This window comes from Bombina bombina, chromosome 4, assembly GCF_027579735.1.
Source record: "Bombina bombina isolate aBomBom1 chromosome 4, aBomBom1.pri, whole genome shotgun sequence".
In the NCBI taxonomy this organism is placed as follows: Eukaryota; Metazoa; Chordata; class Amphibia; order Anura; family Bombinatoridae; genus Bombina; species Bombina bombina.
Window position 1 is genome coordinate 365,751,794 of NC_069502.1, and position 18,649 is coordinate 365,770,442.

Consider the following 18,649-nt stretch of genomic DNA (forward strand, 5'->3'; position numbering starts at 1 on the left):
GATTATTTTTGATGCACAAACATATGATTATAGCCAGATATTGTTTCAGATTATTACTTTTATGGTTTTGTAACCATGTGACTTGTACTATGCTGTGCCTGGCATTGCTTAAACTTAACAAAAATAAGATGTGATTTTACTCATTTGTTTTTACAATGGTGTTTTAAACTCACGCACCAAAATGTTGTGCAATGTGCAGTCACTATTTTACTTATTTAATGGAGCATCTTTCTCTGAAAATAGAAAAATGTCCTTTACAAAACTACAAATTCCTATTTTTTTGTTATAATGTATTTCATTAAACAGATACTGTAAATGTTGCCAATATTATAGTAGCTACCTCCTTCACAAGCGAACATGTTTGTAAGATAATAGAGTCTTGAACAATAGGGATTATCTTATTACAGGAAGACTGGTTTTATATGTGGGAAATAATCACAGTAAACCAAAACAAATTGATCAAATAGATATTTAAAGACTTTGTTTAGAAAAAGACAAGAGACTCAATAAGCTACCATAAATAGTAATGAAGCTACTGTGTATACATAATATCAATACCTGGTGTAAAATCATCATTTGTTTTGCTATTGTTGATTTCCTAGTATCCTTTGTATAAGAAACAATCATACCAGAAATTTAGTGAATTGGTCTATTTAGAACCAGAGAATAAAAACATTGTTCTGATTCAGAATATAAAACATATTTTCAACATTTATGCTCTAAATCTGTTACATTTGACTCTTCTGTTTATGTATAAACACATGGTAAAGAATATATTTGTGTTCTTCAGTTTTGTATGGCACGTTTATTTACTGGTCAATATGTTTTCTGGCAGACAGGGATTGTAATAAAACTAGACATTGTTTTGAATTGTTCATCATTTTTCTTAACAAAACTAAATGCATGATTGAACATTTGACTACTTGTAAATTTGTCTCATGAGAGACATGAGTTTACTCAACTTCTTCTTGATATCAATTAGAGTAAACCACATTATTTATATGGGTGAGCTCTAATGTCACCTGGTCACTACCGGTCATCCGAAACTTCTCACATTTTAGTGCTCCATTTTTTATCATCTTAGATTTTTTTTGTATTTTGTATAGTTGAAAAACTTCTTAGGACTTGTCTTGCAATCCTTTGTATTTTTCTTTCTTTCTATTTTAGGTTATCTGATTGCTTTTTTGTGTTATTTGATAGATACCTTTTATAGATTGAAGGATAAGTCAGTGTCATGCCCTTTATCTCCACTTGCAATGTATTAAAGACAACTAAATATAGAATAGACTTAATCTAGTTTCCACCAGAACTTCATATAGGGGTTGACATTTTGAGGACGAGGGTACTAAAGTAGGATTCAACCTTATGTTTCAGGAGTGAAGCTTTTTGAACCATAATGTCCACTGAGAAATTAAAGCTGGATTGGAATAGTAAGACTTCATACTGACGGAGTTCAAAAATGAAGGTTCATATAGTATTAAACAATATAAAAGAAAACAAGATTTATACATACGAGTAAGGCAATGCAGACCAAGATTAAGGGTTCCATGATCAAAAATATTTTTCTTTCTTTCTTTTTTGTGAGCATTATATTGTAACGTAGGTGTCTCTTAAAATCCAGAACTCTGCAAAACGAGATAAACAGCTCTCAAGTTAAAATTTGTCTTTCTACATTTTTGAAGGGCCTTGCAGTACTAACGAGACTTCGAGCTAATCTTGCCAGAGTGAGGAGCTTTAGATCATTGGGCCCTAAGACTTTAGCTGTTGTTAGAGAAAATTGCAAAGTGGGGCTTCTTAAACCCCCAAAAATGCTCCTATCTTTACTACCCATGCCCCTATTATACATAATCACACTGCAAAATGTATTTAGACATGAAACAAATTTATAAGACACAATGAAGGTTTGTCAATAATAAAGCTCTAGGTCTGAAGATAAATAATACGTTAAAAAGTTGGTAATATTCTCTATTTATTATATACCTGTTGGTGATACTTGGGTTGGGGATAAGATTGAAGGGATAAGTTATATAGTTTAATGGCCCTCATGGCAGGTAAATACTTGTCTTGTAGTTCACCCAGCTTTGATTGATTTGATAAAAAAAAGCCTTCCCTGAGACACTTTATAAACATTGTGATAAATATAAAAATGTACATTTTACTTTTTTACATTTTTATATTTATCACAATGTTTATATATTATTTTTGCTGATCTTGAATCTTTCGCTCAATATACACTTTTACACATTTGCATATTCTACACTGCACTACGGGTGCTTCATCTTCCACTTGAGATAAGGTTACATCCAGTGACGTGCAGTGACGTCAGAGGCTGGTGAGGCAGTGGCTAGGATACTCCTTCATTCTTTAGATATCCTTTGTTGAAGAAATAGCAATGCACATGGGTGAGCCAATCACATGAGGTATCTATGTGTAGCCACCAATCAGCAGCTACTGAGCATATTTAGATATGATTTTCAACAAAGGATATCAAAAGAATGAAGAAAATTAGATATTAGATGTAAATTGGAAAGTTATTTAAATTTGCATATGGGTTTCATGTCCCTTTAAATGCTGTCTTGGAAAACTGGTCAACTTAGTAAACATCTGATTTTAGTCTAAAAGGATTGTAATAGAAACTCTTGCCAGATAACACAATGCTTGCTCTGATTATGAGATCTAGAAATCCATGCCCATTAAAATATGTTTAAAACATACTTTTTACTTTAATGCTGCAAATTATGCTTATAGATTCTTTCATTATTCAGTAAATATAAAAATGTCTTGATCCAGTGGCGGCTGGTGAAATTAAAAGATGGTGGGGCGTTTGACCCCACCCCTTTAAATAAAGCCACACCATTAGATGGCACTACCAATTCATTAATTAAATAAATAAAAGGTAGACAGAAACACAGAAAAGCACTCGGGGGGAGAGAGACACAGAGGGTTAGAGAGAGAGAGAGAGACACAATTATACACAGAAGGTTAGCGAGAGAGAGAGAAAGAGAGACACAATCACACACAGAGGGTTAGAGAGAAAGAGAGACACAATCACACACAGAGGGTTAGAGAGAGAGAGACACAATCATACACAGAAGGTTAGAGAGAGAGAGAGAAAGAGAGACACAATCACACACAGAGGGTTAGAGAGAGAGACACAATCACACACAGAGGGTTAGAGAGAGAGAGAGAGAGAGAGAGAGACACACAATCACACACAGAGGGTTAGAGAGACACATAAGGGATGAGAGTCAGAGGGGGAGGAAGAGAGACAGAGAGAGAAAGAGACCATGGGGGAGAACAACACATAAGGAGAGAGATGGATAGATAGAGAGAGAGACACACACACACACACACACACAAAGGGGGGGGGGGCCACTGCATTTTAAAGTAATAAAACAGCAGAGCTACAGAGAGTTCAGAAAATGTGTCTATAATTTAGTGTGAAGTACAGAGGCAAGCTGCTAAGTTAGAGGGTGTAAAGTTTGAGTAAACAAAATACAAAAACGACCCTGCTGTAAAAGAGTAAAAAAACACTAAACCACATTCATTAAATTATCATTTTCACTAACAGAATCCCTTTCAGTAAAATCTTACTTTAATAAGATGTGACTGAAACACTGCAGTGCTCTCTCTGCCTCTATTCCTGCTCTGTAAGGATTCAGGAAGTGACAGTGGCACATTCCACTGCACTTAGAGGGGAAGAACAGAACTCTCTTTTTCACTTTAGCAAAGCTAGCAGGTTCACAGGACAGCAACAAAATATATGAAAGTGGTTTTTTTCCGTTTTTGTTTTGTTTTATATGATTTAACATCCAGCCCCAACCCTATGTTTCACTTACTAATGCCTCTCGCTGGATTGGTTCAGCCCAAATAGGACTGCCTCAAATAAGCAGTTAATGGGCCATGCAATGATTTTAACCACTTGCATCCAGTAAGTGGCGCAGCATGTTGTGTAATGGTGGGCAGAACTGCTTGTGCCTCTCCATTACACAACATATAGCTGTGAGAAAAAAAAAATGCTGGGGAAAAAAAAATTACAATTTTTTTTTTTTTTTTTTTTTTAAAAGCCAATAAAAAAAATATATTTGTGCCCATATGAGAGGTGAAGCACTGCCTCACCTGCCTCTAGTGACTGCACATCACTGGTTACATCTCTTAAACTGTTGGAACAGCCACTTCAGCCACTAGGTGTACCAGTTTCTTATTAATAGAGGCAGATTTGTATTGCTAGATTTTACTGTTAGCTAGGTGGATCCACCTGTGCATTGTTTTATTTGTACCTTTTTTATTCCTATATGTATACTTTACCATTTATCTCTATATTAAATAATATGAATGCATGACAACCACATGAAGACATTAAATTAGAGTTTATTCCAAGCACTGCACCTGCCTTTGGCGCTTCTTACAAATCCAAAACACTTTTTTGTGACCCCCTTGTTTTGGTATTTCTTTTTTTGTGGAAAATGCTTTCAGCTTCCACTTTATTAAGTCCCTAATATATTTGAAGGTTTCTATCACGTCAACTCTTTCCCTTCTCTCCTCTAAACTATACTTTAAAATTTGCTTGAAAATATTATACTGATCATTTCAAATTCAAACACTGCTATTACATTATTTTGTATTGTGTATTTGTCAGTTATTCAAATCTACTGTATTTAATGGTCCCTTAAGATGGTTAAATAAAACAGGAATGGAATAAAAACATTTCAGTTGTTGATAATAAATATATATATACATAGTCTTAAAGGGACACTCAATCAAAATAAAACTTTCATTATTCAGATAGAGCATGTCATTTTAAACAACTTTCCAATTTACTTCCATTAACAAAATGTGCACAGTTTTTTATATTTACACTTTTTGAGTCACCAGCTCCTACTGAGCATGTGCAAGGCTGTCATATGGTACGTGTATGCATTTGTGATTGGCTGATGGCTGTCACATGGTACAGGGGGAGTGGAAAAAGACATAACTTTTAAAATTGTCAGAAAAAAATCTACTACTCATTTGAAGTTCAGACTAAGTGCTATTGCATTGTCTTGTTATCTTGCATTTGTTGATTATGCAAATCTACAGTGTTGACTGGTCCTTTAAGGTCCAAATATTGTTAGTGAAAAAGTAGAAGCTTACTTTTATAGACAAAGGTATAAGATACTCTGTGATATAATGAAATCTTGTTTTAAAATTAGATATGTTCACATTCTACCACTGGCAGAACTGATTTTGGAGGAATTGTGCAATTCAAAGTCAGTTGCTACTTAAATAAAGATTTAAAAATGCTAATATGTACTCTCTAATACATCACCCACTTTCTTGCATGCTACAATCTTTGAAGGAATAATGGAGGCACATTGGTTCACCTATAGTACCATTCTAGTGAACACTCCCAGTATCAGATGATTCAGGAGACAGAGGAAACTTGGTCCGTAGCAAAACATGTAATCTATTCCTCTTAATAAGAGATTGATAATGGGGGAAAATATATACGTTATGAACAACAACCATAATAACAACAACAACGTAGTTTTATAAATATACATCAGGCAGCTAGACATTCATCTGTGTAATTTTATAACTTATGTTTGCTGATGTATTTATTTAAAAATGTAGATCTATGCTAAAAGTGATGTTTTGTAATGGTGTTAAACTACAAAAGTTTGTAATGTTGAATTTTACAAAACTATACTTTAGATATTTCCATAAACTTTAGGAAAATACCCATAAAAAAATATTTTTTAATATAACTGTGGTGATTATTAAATAGGGTACACATATAAATATCACAATCTACAAGGTAAGCTTGAAAACAACATAGGAAAAAAATAATGTCATTGATTTTTAAGTATTAAACACCTAAGTATAGTTTGGCATGGTGGTACAAAATGACTTGACAATGTAAGGGTTAACCTGATTGAACAAGAAGCTTTGTTTATTCCACAGTCCTGTGACTCATTTAAGAATAATACCGTGTTTGCCTGCGAAATGATTTGCAAATGTTATGGCTATTTTAATACACCACTTGTGCTTGAGTTAGGCTCCAAGTTATGACAGAGTAAATATGTAAATGTGATCTCTGCTATACAATTGTTTAAAATGCTATGTGCAAACTTTGCCCAGCTTCAATCAAACATAGTATCCAATATTAACTAAAAATCTGTAGAATTACCAACTAAAGAAAGATTTCTATAACTCAGGAAGTTAACTAAAATTTGAGGAACACATGGGAAATGGAGATATTTTTGACCACTGGTGTTCCCTTTAAATGACCAATAAGTATAGTACAATCAACAGCTGCATAATAAGCAGACAATGCAATAGCACTTATTCTGCCTTTCAAATTAGCAATTTACTTTTTTTATAACAGTTCAACATGAGCTTTCCTTTTCCTGCCTTATATTATGTGACAAACATCAGCAAATCAGACATATGTGTTAAATTGCATGTTCTATATGAACCATGAGTTTCATTTTGATATTAGTTTTCCTTTAAATGTATTAAGGATCATTCACACTTTGAATACATTTAAACTGATAGAAAGATTTAAAACAAATGTGCATTTCAATGTGAAATAGAAGCATTTTTGAAATATACTTTCATTAGCAAAAATGCTTCTAGTAAAAGTTATAACTTTTTTTAATGTAGTATACGTACATATCCTATTAAGGCCGTGCACCAGTATTCAAACACCACACCTGCTCAGAGCATAAAGCAGTGGCTTGTAGTACACAAATGATGTCTTCAGAAGCAATACACACCACCAACAGCTCTCTGGGGAACAATAATAATAACTTTTAATAGATGCAATTTTTGCTAATGCAACCCATGCAATTTAATTTTTAAACTTTGTATCCCTTTTATTGTATTGTTAACAGGTTTTATTTGATTAGGTTTTCATTTCATACAACTCATTGTTTTTGCTTGTCTTTAGAAGCCAATGCACACACCAGAATAGCACTAATTAAAGTGACACTAAACCCAAAATGTTTCTTTCCTAATTCAGGTAAAGAATACAATTTTAAACAACATTCCAATTTATGTCTTTTATCTAATTTGCTTTAGTCTTTAAATATCCTTTGTTAAAGAAATATCAATGCAGATGGGTGAGGCAATCACATAAGGCATCTATGTGCAGCCACCATTCACCAGCTACTGATCCTATCCAGGTATGCTTTTCAACAAAGGATATCAAGAGAATGAAGCAAATTAGAGAATAGAAGCAGATTAGAAACTTGTTTAAAATTGCACGCTCTTTTTAAATCATGAAAGAACAAATTTGGGTTTCATGTCCCTTTAACAAGTCAACAAGCGTTTGCTTCTGCTAATGGTCGCATGGAGGTGCCTGTTTGTTTTTTAAACATGAGATTTGCCAGGTCCTTCATTCTAAGCTGCACCAGATATTTCTTAGATTTATTTGTTAAAGCAAAGAACATTCTTTGTAAACAATCTGCCTCAATCCTTTTCAATAGCCTTTGAGTATGTGACGGGAAATGAAAGTGTATAAAGAAGAAGTGAGAGCAAAACACATGCACGGCTGAGCAAAAGAGTATAATTCGGTGTGAACAGGAATCAGCAGCAAACACCTGCTGCCCGTCCTAGAGCCGCCCTCATTGCTAGAGATTCTACCTGAAGAGTCTGACTTACACGTCCGATAAACAAAAGTAGTCACGCGGCTCCACCCGCGGGAGGGGCTCTGAGAGTACACACAGCCCGCTCTAGCCTTCGGTTCCAGGAATCAGTTGTCAGGCGGTTTAAAAACAAGAGAACATGTGAAGGCTGATGAGAAACTGACAAGCGGAATAGGTTGCTGGGATAAAGAGAATGCTTTAGGTAAGTCAGCTGAGGCGCTAGTACAAAGATGAGCCACAGTGTGATATAGTAATACATATGCGGCTAGAGATACACAGCATATATAGCGTTACTAGATAAAATCAGTGCAGCAGGCATAAGTAGTGTAGGTTGTTATGGGCAAATATCACAGTGTCCGAGTAATATGATAAAGCGGAGCAGGGGATGAGACAAGGAAGCGCAAGGTCCAGGTTACAGGTTTGGTAGTTGCCAGTGCAGGTAAATGTTTTTTTCTTGTTTAACTTAAAGTAAATAACACATCAGCAATGTAGAGGGAATTAGTATAGCCAGACATCTAGGAACAAACAATGTGAAGACCATCACTGTGTGTTATAGGCTATAAGGTTTATTATACGCTCCCTCCTGTTGGCCACCAGAAAAAAAATAAAAAAAATAATATATATATATATATACACTGTATTACAATACAATACCCATAGAAAGTCTAGGGGTTAAACTGGCATACAGTGGCAAAGCTGGTTTTCAGTGTATATTTATGTATTATTGTTATAAAGTCCTTTTTTGAAAGAGATTCACTTTCTGTGGACTATGGAACTGAGCCAGTAAAGGAGTATATTTAAACCAACCTTTCTAGAACAATGTGTTTATAGTGATATTTGCTGGAAAAAAGGAAGCATTTTTAATGAATAATTTTTGAAGTTATCTTTTTCTTTTATTCTACTGTATTTCTTGCTGCGTTCATGCTTGTTTGTTCACCTGTCTTACTAAATTTGCTTATTTGAGGGTTTTTATATAGAAGTATTTGTTACAGTTGATTATAGAATTTCAAAAATGTGATCACAGGAACTGATACAGTTCTATTGTGGCCCTTCATATAAAAAGGCTGACACCTCTGTTGTAAGAAGCAAAGATGACACAATAGGATACCTCAGGAACAGGTGCACAAACAGCTAGGAAAGGCACTTACAACACCTGAAACCGTAATTAGAGCAGTGAATAATACATACAAAATGGTTCACTGGAGCAGCCAGTGCAGACAGTACTTTTATGATTCTACACGACTATAGTATTTGTAAGATTATGCAATACACTTCAATTATGCTTATACTCGGATTCATATTTTGCTCTACAGTTGATTGATATTTTAAACATTTATTAAATCTTGTGCACTGCAATGCTTGATTGCTGATATATATATATAATAATAAAAACACATTTGAGGAAGTACTTATTTTATTTCTTGTGTGTGCGCATTTATGAGAGCAGAGTATATATTTTACTATATTTACTATGCAAATGTGACACACTTCCTTGTAATGCACAAGTTTATAACTAGGGATTTTTGTTTTAACAATGCATGTTTTTACTTCCAGATATTTTTCAAATGCAGCTAACACCTAAAAATTCCACTGTCAAACGTTAAAGGGACAGTCTTGTCAAAATTAAACTTTAATGATTCAGATAGGGCATGCAATTTTAACCCTTTAACGCCGTTCTGCCGTTCTATTCCGTCATATTTACACTGGGCTTTAAAGCCGTTATGACGGAATAGAACGTCATAACAAACAGCTGTCCTGTAGCCTTCTGTGCTTCAAGCACTTGATCGCGGTCTGGAGGGCGTTCCTAGGGTTGTAGGGACGCCCCCCAGATGCGATCCAATAATTGAAATCTCGCGATCGTATGCACGATCGCGTAGTTTCAATTTGTCTACATCGGAACAGGTGTTCTGATGTAGGCACTTTAACCCTGTCACGAAAGGGTTAAACAACTTTCCATATTAATGTTATCATCAAATTTGCTTTGTTCTCTTGGTATTCTTTTTTGAAATCTAAACCTAGGTAGACTCAAACTAATTTCTAAACTGTTGAAAACCGCCTCTTATCTTAGTGCATTTTGACAGACAGTGCTAGTTAATGTGTCATAGATAACATTGTGTTTACTCCCATGGAGTTATTTAGGAATAAGTGCTGATTGGCTTAACTGCATGCCTGTCAAAAGCACTGAGACAAGAGGGCAGTCTGCAGAGGCTTAGATACAAGGTAATCACAGAGGTAATATGTGTATTACTATCACAGTTGGTTATGCAAAACTGGGGAATGGGTAATTTTAAGGGATTATCTAGCTTTTTAAACAATAACAATTTTCAAGTAGACTGTCCCTTTAAATGAAATGCTAAAACGTGCACAGCTCATACATATAAAAGCAGTCTAAAGCTTATATATAGTAAATATTATATTAGTGTTTGACACATGCAGAAAGCAAACGAGTATAACTGGAAACATTTTTTTTTTCCTTCCAGGATCTTGCAAAGAACCATGAAATTACAACCCTGAACTCAATTTTTGGCATAATTCAGATTGATAAAAACCTTCATATCATCATATTTAGATACATTGTATATAATTGACCAATGCAATTGACTGCCTTTTCTATTTATTGTTTGTTAAAGGGATAGGAAAGTCAAAATTATACTTCCTTGATTCAGTTAGATCAGGGGTGTCCAAACTTTGCTCTCCAGAGGTTTTGGAACTACATTTCCGATGATGCTCAGCCAGTATTTTATCTAGCTGAGCATCATGGGAAATGTAGTTCCAAAACCTCTGGAGAGCAAAGTTTGGACACCCCTGAGTTAGATCATGTCATTTTTAAGACACTTAAATTCACTTCTATTTTCAAATATGCTACGTTTTCTTATCACTTTTTGGAAAAAGAATGCACACAAATCCTACACTAGTGGGAGCTAGCTGCTGATTGGTGCCTGCACATATTTGTCTCTTGTGATTGGCTAACTAGATGTGTTCAGACAGCTGCCATTAGTGCAATGCTGTTCCTTCAGCAAAGGATAACAAGAGAATGAAGTACATTTAATAGTAGAAGTAAATTGGAAAGTTGATTAAAATTGTATGTTCTATCCAAATCATTAAAGAAAATGTTGGGATTTCCTGTCCTTTTAAGAATGTTCTTAAAGGGACATTAAACCCCAAAAAAATATTTCATGATACAGACAGAGAATACAATTTTAAACAGCATTCCAATTTACTTCTATGTTCTAATTGGCTTTATTCTTTAGATATCCTTTGTTAAAGAAATAGCAATGCACATGGGTGAGCCAATCACATGAGTCAAATATGTGCAGCCACCAGTCAGAAGCTACTGAGCCTATCTAGATATGCTTTTCAGGAAAGACTATCAAGATAATGAAGCAAATTAGATAATAGAAATAAATTAGAAAGTTGTTTAAAATATTATTCTTTATCTGAATCATGAAAGAATACATTTTTAGTTTAATGTCCCTTTTTTAAAGTTATGGTAAACTCTCCCCTTTATAAAAACAGCTCTAGTATGTTAGTGATATTTTAGATGTAGATTAATTCTTCAGTTGTAATGAAGTTGCAATATCACTTACTTTTTAATATAGATATGGAATTAAAATACCTCGCTCTCTGCCAGCCACTTCAAAGACAATTTTTCTGTGAGCTAAAGGTTTGAATTAAACTCCATCTAAAATATCACTAATTTTCCAGATCTGTTTTTTTATAAAGGGGGAATAAGTTTACCATCACTTTAAGTGAATAACCTGTTTATTTGTCATACTGATCAAGGTTTGTCATTTCCAATACAGCTATGGCAGTTCTTATCAGTCAATAGAAATGAATACTGCAGTATGCAATATGTGTGCAATGCTAATTTTGATTTAAAGGGACATAAAAGTGCAAAATGAAAAAGGAATAATGCATTAGATAATTGTATTATTGCAATGTAGCTTGCATATAACTGTGTTAAACCTTTGCCAGTGGGTTAAACACTTAATTAATGTGACAGTAAAGTCAAGCTTAAACTTTCCTTACTCAGATCAGACAGAGCATACAATTTTAAACAACTTCCCAATTTACTTCTATTATTTAATTTGCTTTGTTCTCTTGATGTCCTTTGTTTAAAATCCTACCTAGGTAGGCTTAGGAGCAGCAATGCATACTGGGAGCTAGCTGCTGATTGGTGGCTTCACATATACGTCTTGTCACTGGCTTAACCTGAAGGGTTCATCTAACTCCTAGTAGTGCATTCCTGCTGTTTAAACAAAGGACACCTACAGAATAAGTTAATTGGAATTTTTTTTTTTTTTATTATTTTTTTTTTTTTTTTTTTTTTTAATTTGTACGCTCTATCTGAATAATGAAATAAACTTGGGTGTCATGCTTTTAAATTCAGCTCCAGAGCAGCAGTACCCTGACTGGACCCAGCAAAACAAATATGATGAGCCAATGACAAAAGGCATATCTGTGTAGCCATTAATTACCAGCTAAGTAGTGCATTGCTTCTCCTGAGCCTACATGGTTTTTGAACAAATATATTCAAAACTAAAGTACATTTGATAATAGACAGTAGTGGACCTACTCAACAGAGGGCTCTGGTGCATATTTTATGGGTCCTCCTAAGGTACCTCAGTGGTTAGCAATAGTAGTAATATACATGGAGTTCTCTGTAATGATTTTGAGCAGATAGATCTGCAACCTGCACTTTTAAAAGGCTCCCCTTATTGTACACATTCTGCACACAGCTATGTATAGACTGGCTGCACCAATAGTAGTTCCGCTCGGGGTAATAGAAGTACATTGAAAAGTCTTTTAAATTTGCAATCTTTATCTGGAAGTTTAATTTTGACTTTCCTGCCCATTTAAGTATAAAGCATCCAGTGTGGGAACATGTGTGTCTGTATGCAGCAAATACCAGAATTAATAATGATGGATATTGTGTTGGCACAGATGTTGTCGATGGCAGCTCAGTTCCCATCACTACCTTCCTGAGCAGTCTGACAATGCTGGTGCGTTCTGCCTATAGACAGGTGGTCCTTGTGTGCACAGTAAAAGCCATTGCTGAAATATTTTTAGCTTTTGTTAAAAACATTTTTGGGGCAGATATTCTGAGCATCCTGTATCCCCTGGCGTGGGGGTGACAAACCATGCCATAAACACTCCTTTTTTTTAGTTTGTTGTTGTCAAGAAATGCTGCAGATTAAACTAGATACTGTGAGTAGTTTAAAAAGTAAAAAAAGGGGTACTCCAGCATTCTTTAATTTATTTTTTTGCTCTGATGCAGCTTCCCGCAAGCCCCCCTAACAGGCTAATTCCCTGTCTGAGCTGGTCATTACTCAATGTGTATGTGTGTATATCTATCTATCTATCTATCTATCTATCTATCTATCTATCTATCTATCTATCTATCTATCTATCTCTATCTCACACTAAGAACAATGTACTTCCATGAGTGAGCTGGGGATTGGTGGCTATGCACATATGCCTGTTTGCTTGCCAGATGTGTCCAGCTAGGTCCCATTAGTGCATTGCTGCTCTGGAGTGACTAACTATGCAGGGGTTAAAAACAGCATTATTAATGTACTTGTATATGACACAGCACATTTTCTTTTTCAACTTTGAAGCCTTTTTAAGCAGACCAACTGCATTTGATTAACTGATATTGTTACCACTGCTTAACCCCTTCACTACTGGGACTTTCGGAGAAAACCTTGCCCAAAATACCAGAGACTTTTTAGCATTTTTGCTATCACTCCATTTAAACAGAAATAGAGACTTGATTTTTTTTTTAAATTTATCTGTCAAAACTATATACAGGTATACCCCGCTCATACAGCGGGTTAGGGACCGGAGCCCCGCTGCAAAGTGAAAACCGCCTTAAAGTGAAACAAGGCAGTTTTAGCTTTCTTTTCACTTGCCAGTGTGTTTAAAAACTTAAAAACATGTTTTAACTAACTTATATTAGGTGTGCAATAGTGCTAAGTTTAGTTTAACACTCGCACAGCACAGTATTCAATAAATACTGTACCTGTAAAATAGTTACAATCACTGTAGTAGAATTTGCCAGAGTATAGCACTGAGACACAGATTGCACTGTAATGCTGTAAACAGAGTGAACTAAGCATAATAAAATGGTGCCAGTCACGTTTCTTGCAATCTCACGAAGATTACAGCACTGTTTTAAAATCCTTGGAGGTTGAACTTCAGCTCCACAAAGCGCTGTATTAGCGAAGCGCTGTAAAGTGAGGTATACCTGTATTTGTTTTAAATTGATACTAAACCCAGATTTTTTTTCTTTAATTATTCAGATAGAGTATACAATCTTAATCAACTTTGTAATTTAAATGTAGCCACCAGGTATTTATCTAGGCCAATTTTGGTATATTTCATGCCACCATTTCCCTGCCAAATGCGATCATATAAAAAAAAAACTTAACTTTTTCACAAACTGAGTTTCTCACCGAAATTATTTACATACTGCTTGTGCAATCATGGCACAAATGGTTGTAAAAGCTTCTCTGTGTGATCCCCTTTGTTGAGAAATAGCAGGGGTGTATATGTGTATATGTGTGTGTGTGTGTATGTATATATATATATATATATATATATATATATATATATATATATATATATATATATATATATATATATATATATATATATATATATATATATATATATATATATATATATATAATGTATGTATGTATCTATCTGCATCTGCCATTGTTTTTGGTAATTAAAAAAACGTTAATTGCAGCTGCGCACCACACTTCTGAAATTTTCTGCAGTGAAGGGGTTAATCAAGTAGCTTGTAAGTTTCATTTTAGCTGAAGTGTAGAGATTACACTTCCACACCCCCACTGATCACCCCATCTTAGGTACTGGCAGACAGTCTGCCAATATGAAAATGTAAGGCTTTTTTATTAATAATAATAATTTTTATATTTTAAGCACTGTAGTATTCCTCCCCCCTCTAACTAGTGCTGCTATCTTAGGTACTGGCAGCTGTTTGCCAGTATCTATAACATACCCTTTTTTTTTTTTTTTGTTGTTGTCATTTAAAAAAATAAATATATATATATATATATATCTATCAAAGAAAGGAAATCCAGCGAACCATCTTGAAATCAAACTTCTTCTTTATTAGACATCGGGTACAAAAAATCCACACTTCAACATAAAATAGAAATAGCTTGTGTCTCCAGATTAAGCCGTAGCCGGTCTTGCGCGTTTCGGATTAGAAATGCCTTAATCATAGACCATGATGGTCTATGATTAAGGCATTTCTAATCCGAAACGCGCAAGACCGGCTACGGCTTAATCTGGAGACACAAGCTATTTCTATTTTATGTTGAAGTGTGGATTTTTTGTACCTGATGTCTAATAAAGAAGAAGTTTGATTTCAAGATGGTTCGCTGGATTTCCTTTCTTTGATGTTTGATTCCCCCGTTCCGGCTGGAGCCATTCTTGGAGGTGCGCGGTCAGTGAATACGCATAGCGTCTGACGTCATCACAGGAGGACACGGGAAGGAGGCACACCACGCACCGCGAACGGAGATCGGAGCCGCTCTAGGTGGCATCCCTGAGGAGTAAGGGATACAGCTGATTGGAGATCAGAGCCGCGGTTGGTGGCGTCCCTGAGGAGGCAGGGATACAGCCGATACACAACTGGGCAAACGAAGGCGGACTAGAAGCAATGGACGTGGTATAGGTGAGGACGCTGTTATACTGTCCATAAGATTTATTCAGTCCCTATAGCCTGAGTGTTTGCCGGCCTAAGTGGAAAAGGTGGTGCTGGTGATGCAGTAATACCCGGTGTAACGTCCTTAATAATAAATTCTGTGACAGAGGATACTGTGGCTTGGAGCCCTCGAGCAGTGGATTGACTTTTGCTTAAGTTTGTTTCTAAAATATATATATATATATATATATATATATATATATATGGGTGTGTGTGTATATCTATCTCTCTATCATCTCTCCATCTCTCATCTCTATCCTCCTTTTTTTTTTTTTTTTTTTTTTTTTTTTTTTTTTTCCTGTAGTGGTCCCCCACAACTAAATTTATTTCTGTAGTGTAGCTCCTAAAGTTCCCATCCCTCCCTCTCAATTTTTTATTTTCTCCATTCCACTTCCGACGCCTCCCTTCTCTGCTTAGCCGTCCACCCACCTTCCAGATTCCCTCCCGCTGGCACCAGCAGATTGTTACACACAATGACACTTTCTGTGTCACTGTGTGTAACAATCTGGCATCTTCCTTTGTCAATCGTGCTCCGATTCCATTTGCTGGCAGATGCCTGGAGCTCAGGAACTCCAGCTCTCGGGTGTAACTTAAGAGCAGAAACTGCTGGAGCTTCCTGAAGTTACGATGTGTGTGTGTGTATATATACGCTGTGCGGTATGGTAAGCAAAGTACCGCATAAGGTGTATATATATACGTCCGATTGGGTGAGGGGGATAAAGCAAAAAATTAAAAAGCTTATGTGTGTGTATATCTATACTTCTGTGTAGATGTATATGTGAATACATAAAAGTGTAGGGTGTTTTGAATATTTATCTGCCTGTAAGACAGAAGAACTCTTGTGTGGTTGAGAATCTTACACTGTGTTTATATAATATTTAAATTACCCCTTCATGCCCAGTGCAAGTGTTTAACATCGGAACAAAGTTCCAATGTAAACACTTGCTTATTAAATTGCACAATAGTCGATGCTATTACTTGATTTCAAGGCCAGGATGGGATCATTAGGGACTGTCTATGATGTTTGGCACCCCCCAGTCCTATTATCCTTTTGAAGTGATGGTAAATTTCAGGCTATAAGAAAGTTGCAATGAAATATATTAGTTTGCAAGTAAAACCACATAATTTTTTATTTTTTTATGTATGTGTATGTATGTGTGTGTATGTATATGTATGTGTATATATATATATATTTTCTTCTACAAGATACGACGAGTCCACGGATTCATCCTTACTTGTGGGATATTATCCTCCTGCTAACAGGAAGTGGCAAAGAGCACCACAGCAGAGCTGTATATATATATATATATATATATATAGCTCCTCCCATCTCTCCACCCCCAGTCATTCTCTTTGCCTATACTAATAATAGGAAGAGGTAAAGTGAAAGAGGTGTTAAAATGATAGTTTTTAGTTTCTTCAATCAAGAAGTTATTTTATTTTAAATGGTACCGGTGAGTACTATTTTCCTCAGGCAGCATATGGAAGAAGATTTCTGCCCTGAGGTTGATGATCTTAGCAGTTGTCACTAAGATCCATGTGGGTTCCCACAGAATGGCTGAGGAATGATAGAGAAATCTTCAGTGTGGGGAACATTTTCATGCTTCAAGCATTGAGGTATGTTCAGTCATTTATTTCTGAGGAGACTGTAATATATCAGAACTGGCTGACATGGTTCCCAAAGAGGGAAGGGGTAAGCAGTAATCCTATAGACATAAGAGAGGGTATTACTGAAATCCTGTGTATTTATTTTTTATCAGGGCTAAATGCAGCAAGAAATTATGGCAGCATGTTTAAGACACTGGGGCAGCTTAACTGTTTTTATTGCAAAACTTTTATATAGCTGGTTGTTGTACTTTGGGGGTTCACATGGCGTTAATCAGACATTTTATGAATGTTTATACCACATGGCTAGTTTTACACCGCTTTACATTCAGTTGTTTTAGGCTGAGAGTACATTGTACATGATGGGCGGGGCCTAATTTTCGCGCCTCAGATGCACAGATAGTTTGTCAAATAAGGACAGCAAGCTTCAGCTTTGTTTGGGCCCAAACTGAGTGATTGTCTACCGGAGTGATATTGATCAGTTTGTCAGATCCCTGGGGGCAGGTAGGCACCACGGCAGAGCTGTGGCGAGGTGCAGGGGTTTGTTTAAGTGTTTTTATTAACGGTTCTGTGTTAACTTAATCAGTTAGGTGGTTTAATTTGCCCTTGCTTGTGGTGCAATATCCGACTGCAATATAGGATAGGAATACCTTAAAATTAAACGCTGGTTATCATTTTCAAGCAGCTTTGGAAAAATTGTGCGCTTTTTTTTTTTTTATTCCTAAAGGCGCAGTACTCGTTTTTCAAAAGTTTTGTTTTACTCAATAAAGTGTTTTCACGACCTTTGTGGTTATTACTAGCCTGTTCAACATGTCTGACATTGAGGAAAGTCAATGCTCTATGTGTTTAGAAGCCATTGTGGAACCCCCTCTTACATTGTGTCCTTCTTGTACTGAAAGGGCCTTACACTGTAAAGAACATATTTTAGGTGATAAAAGTATGTCTAAGGATGGTTCTCAGTCTGAAGAGAATCCGGATATGCCATCCAATTCTCCACAAGTGTCACAACCTTTAACGCCCACTCAAGCGACGCCAAGTACTTCTAGTGCGTCTAATTCTTTTACTCTGCAAGATATGACTGCAGTTATGTCTACTACCCTTACAGAGGTATTATCTAAACTGCCAGTTTTTCAGGGTAAACGCAGTAGACCAGGTATTAAGGTAAATACTGAACCCTCTGAGGCCTTATTGGCCTTTTCCGATGTACCCTCACAGTGTTCTGATTTGGGGGTCGGGGAATTGCTGTCTGAGGGGGAACTTTCAGACTCAGGAAATGTGTTGCCCCAGACAGATTCAGACGTGATGTCCTTTAAATTTAGGCTTGAACACCTCCGCCTGTTACTTCGGAAGGTTTTAGCGACTCTGGATGATTGTGACCCTATTGTGATACTACCAGAGAAATTGTGAAAGATGGACATATATCTAGAGGTGCCTACTTACACTGATGTTTTTCCAGTTCCCAAAATAATTTTGGATATTGTTACAAAGGAATGGGATAGACCAGGTATACCGTTCTCTACCCCTCCTAATTTTAAGAAAATGTTTCCCATATCTGACACCATTCGGGATTCTTGGCAAACGGTCCCTAAGGTGGAGGGAGGTATTTCTACACTGGCTAAGCGTACAACTATACCTATTGAAGACAGTTGTGCTTTCAAAGACCGTATGGATAAAAAGT

The 18,649-nt window shown here is 35.9% G+C and overlaps 1 protein-coding gene across 4 annotated transcripts in view; it reads left to right on the top strand.

Moving 5' to 3' along the window:
* Window positions 1–18,649, top strand: part of GPR160 (G protein-coupled receptor 160) — a 144,035-nt gene that overhangs the window by 103,899 nt on the left and 21,487 nt on the right. Inside the window, exon 1 of one of the 4 annotated variants that reach the window (XM_053710125.1) lies at window positions 7,677–7,830. The exons of 1 other annotated variant lie outside the window; for it this stretch is intronic. The gene's annotated coding sequence lies outside the window, so the exon portion shown is untranslated. Of the gene's footprint in view, window positions 1–7,676; window positions 7,831–18,649 lie in introns of those variants that run through there. 2 more of the 4 variants (XM_053710126.1, XM_053710124.1) reach the window with 2 other exon arrangements.